The sequence below is a fragment of the Nuphar pumila genome, chromosome 16 (assembly GCF_984573655.1).
Source record: "Nuphar pumila chromosome 16, dmNupPumi1.hap1.1, whole genome shotgun sequence".
NCBI lineage: Eukaryota > Viridiplantae > Streptophyta > Magnoliopsida > Nymphaeales > Nymphaeaceae > Nuphar > Nuphar pumila.
Window position 1 is genome coordinate 9,483,547 of NC_143264.1, and position 4,398 is coordinate 9,487,944.

The following is a 4,398-nucleotide window of genomic DNA, read 5'->3' on the forward strand; positions in this document are numbered from 1 at the left end:
CCCCCCCCCTGCCGGACATGACAAGGGGTTGACCCCCTCCGGCCGAGGGTCGACCCCCTGCCGGACATCACAAGGGGTTGACCCCCTGCCGGACACGGCGGGGGGTCGACCCCTCCCCCTCTGCCGGACATGACAAGGGGTTGACCCCCGGCCGGGCTAGGCAGGGGGTCGACCCCCTACCGGGGTCGACCGCCTGGCGGAGTCGACCCCCTGCCGAAAAACGCAGGGGGTCGACCCCCAATCCATTTAACGGTGGGGGCCCGGAAATACCTGCGGTTGCTCCGGGCGGCGGCGGCAGAAGCTTGACGGAGATCGACTTCCGACGAACGGTGGGGGCCGGTAGAGAGGTCGACGGGATGGATAGGGCGGCCGAAGGAAGAGGGCGGCAGGAGGGAGAGGGCGGCGGGCGGGAGCAGCGAAAGGAGAAAGGAAAAAGAGGGCTGGGATTAGGGGTAATGCGATATTTCGCGACGGCTTAGCGACGGATTAATTCCGTCGCTAAGCCATCGTAATTCAAAAAATAAAAAAGGCGACAGAAAATATTCCGTCGCCTCAGCCGTCGCTATTTTGCGACGGAATTTTAGGCATCGCAATTCCGTCGCTAACTGCCATATTTATTGCGACAAAATATTCTCTCGCACAATCCGTCGCTACGTAGCGACAGATTTTGCGAGGGAATATAATCTGTCGCTAGTTTTGTAAAATTCTCCAAATATAGAGATAGATTCATTTCTCTCGTTAATCCGTCGCTAAGTAGCGACGATATAACGCCGTCGCTAAATTCCGTCGCTAATCAACTGTTTTTTTGTAGTGGATATGGCGATGACGCTACTCAGCATCCATCATTTGATCCTACAGCATGGGTGACTGCAGCAGGTGAACCCAAAAAAGGTCGTGTGTTCGGGTTTGGGAGTAATATGAACACTTCACCAGTTATTGGTTCTTCCAGTTACGGCTCACCGACTTCTTGCGCTGACATAAGCTCCAAGCATCCGACTATTCTTTCCGGTGATGATGTACGTCAGATCGTTAATGAATCACTGAATAACTACTTCAAATACATTATCGCCCCCTTTCTCCGAAATGAGATCAAGGCCGCTGTTCAGGATAGAGGATCTTCGATTCCAGGTCCCTCTCAGGTATAATCACATATTCAGTTTTTTGTCTGCCTTAGAACACATATCAGCATAATCAAATCACATATATAACTTTTTGCCTGCCTAAGAACACATATGAGCATGTTATAATCACATATTCAGTTTTTTGACTGCCTTAGAGCACATATGAGCATGCTATAATAACATATAGAGTTTTCTTATTGCCTTAGAGCACATATGAGCATGCTATAATCACATATAAAGTTTTTTTGCCTGCCTAAGAACACATATGAGAATGATAGAATCACATATAAAGTTTTTTTGACTGCATTAGAACACATATGAGCATGCTATAATCACATATTCAGTTTTTTGACTGCCTAAGAATACATATGAGCATATTATAATCACATATTCAGTTTTTTGACTGCCTTAGCACACATATGAGCATGCTATAATAACATATAGAGTTTTTTTACTGCCTTAGAACACATATGAACATGCTATATATCATTTATGATAGAATCACATATAAATTTTTTTGCTTTGCCTGCCTTAGAGCACATATGAGCATGCTATAATCACATATTCAATTTTTTGACTGCCTTAACACACATACGAGCATGATCGAATCACATATATAGTTTTTTGCCTGCCTTAAAGCACATATGAGCATGGTAGAATCACATATAGAGTTTTTCTAGATGCCTTAGAACACATATGAACATGCTATAATCACATATTCAATTTTTTGACTGCCTTAGCACACATATGAGCATGATAGAATCATATATATATATATATATATATATATATATATATATATATATATATATATATATATATATAAACTTTTTGTCTGCCTTAGAGCACATATGAGCATGATAGAATCACATATAGAGTTTTTTTATTGCCTTAGATCACACATGAGCACATGATAGAATCACATATAGTGTGTAATTTATTTCATTATATTTTGTTTATCAATACTGATTGTTCTTTTCTTGTGTAGGCTGCTAGCGATAATCAGCGTAGTGGAGCTGAAGGGACAGATAAAGACAATGAACAAGAAGACGCACAAAATCTTGGCGATGATTAGAGGACTGTGTTGAAGAAGTTCTATTTTTTTATGTTTCCTAATTGTAATTGTTGAATTGTAAATAATTAAACTTCTTAATTTTAAGGTGGAACGATTAATTGTTGTAGATTCTTGTTATATGAAATTTTTTGTGTGGTTTGTTTTTTATTTACAGGAAATATAAATTGTACAGGAAATAGAAATTGTACAGTTCTCGGTATTTAATTTTCAAATAATTTTTATTTTATTTTTTTTCGTGTTTGTGACGGATTAGCGACAGAACCATCCGTCGCTATTCATATTAATCTAGCGACGACATAGCGACAGAAGTAAATCCGTCGCCAAGCCGTGGTCGACATTTAGTACCGGTGGATTGGCGACAGAATATAGCGCTCGTTATTCCGTCGCAATTAGCGAAGGACCTGGCGACGGAATAATTCCGTCGCCAGTTAGCGTCAAAATATTCGCGACGTAAGCATACTGTCGCCTCGTTGTCGCTAATCCGTCGCTACCCATGTTAGCGATGGAATGTGGTCGTCGCTAATCTACTGCTTTGTTGTAGTGTAACTCAGGACCACATATTCTTGATTTATGTTTCCAGTGTAATTTTGGACTAATATTGAACAAGTACAAATGGTGAATTTTCTTTTCTTATTCAAGGGGTTTGGAGTAGTAGTGGGAGGGGGGCCTTGGGTGCTAGGCAGGCAGGGTTCCATTCTTATGGACGTCAAACTCATGCATATAATAAGGGGCAACGACATTATGGCCCTTGTTCATGCCGAAGCAAAGCGACTCATTGGGAGCAACGGGTGAGCCACAAGTTTACACTGTTGGGAATGTGACTGTAACTGTGACAAACTTAGCCAGTGCAAGGTCGTCAGACTAGAAAGAGAAAGCGAAAAATGATACGGGAAGCGAAAGCCAGAAGTGACGCATTTTAAAATGTATAAAGAGCTGGAAGCAAGGAATAAAAAATACAATATAAGAATTGAAATGGAACACAAATAAAAACTAAAATAAAAATGACTATTCTTAAATTTCATGATTTTTTATTATAAGAATTAAATTTTTAACAAAATCTAAAAATAATGACTACCAATTTAAAGAAAATACATGGAAGCAAAAAACATAAAAAAATAGAGTGAGAGAACATACAAGCAGAATAGATAAAGCTAATTTAAAACATAGAAGAAGCACATAAAAATCAAGATTTTCATCAAGTTTCAAAAGTGAAGAATATATATTGCACTTTGGAAGTGAGTTTCCCGGAAGTGGGTTTTCCACCTATTTAAGAAGTTTCTGGTAACTGAGTTAGTACGACTATGTTTCCGATCTTGAGGGTGGTTTCCCGGTTATTTTTTTCCGACTAAGAAAGCTGGAGTTAGGCTGACCCCTACCAGTTATACAACCATACCATTTGGGGTTCGAACTCAAAGTCCCAACACAAAGTGACCTGACTAACTGCTCTTGCCAGACAAGCAGAGCCCCGTTGGTGGGTGGTTTCCCCGTTCCTCATAAAAAAAAAAAAAATTAATTCCAAAAGTGCAATGATGATTTCTCCCTCATTATTACAACATACATATATAGCTTCAAAATATATGTTGCTACTTGATCATTATGCTACCCCAAGCACACAATACTATAATCTGCGATTCCATGAAGTAGTTAGTGTTCCATGCCACTGGCATGTGGTGAAAATTGGAGTCATTCAATAGTGGAAAACATTTGGACTTACCAGATCTTGTGCAAACATCACAAATATTTGTGCGTTAGCACCTTATCACCCTTCATCTTGGGTACAGGTCCTGTCAGTTGTGGGGCCCAAGGCTTGATGGAGGTAAATCAGGTGATTAATGCACAATTCATCAGCTTAAAAAGCAAACTCGGCCTATGTAATAAGCCCAGTTTGAGGAGGAGTGTTGAAATTGGAAAGCTCAATAACTAGCTTAGCAGTGATGTAACCAATCATAGTAGGGCTGATATGAGAAAGGCAACTACAGCTACGCAGGAAATGATAATAGTGAGGCTAAGCATGAGAAAGGAAATCACAGAAATAGCAATAGCAGAGGCACCATCAGACCATGGAATGGTGGTTATCACGATTATGATTACAACTGCTATGGTAAGTTTAGCAAGGACAGCATCATTTCTTTGAAAAGAAATGTTGAAAAGCTTATCAAAAAACAGGTAAAGCAAGAAAATAAATCAAGTACAACAACAAGA

The 4,398-nt window shown here is 40.2% G+C and overlaps 1 long non-coding RNA gene across 1 annotated transcript; it reads left to right on the forward strand.

Annotated features, from left to right (window-relative positions):
- Window positions 1-1,070: 1,070 nt before the first annotated feature.
- Window positions 1,071-2,347, forward strand: LOC149812885 (uncharacterized). Its single transcript, XR_016428268.1, has 2 exons — window positions 1,071-1,139; window positions 2,110-2,347. It is a non-coding gene; the product is annotated as an uncharacterized LOC149812885 (long non-coding RNA).
- Window positions 2,348-4,398: the final 2,051 nt, after the last annotated feature.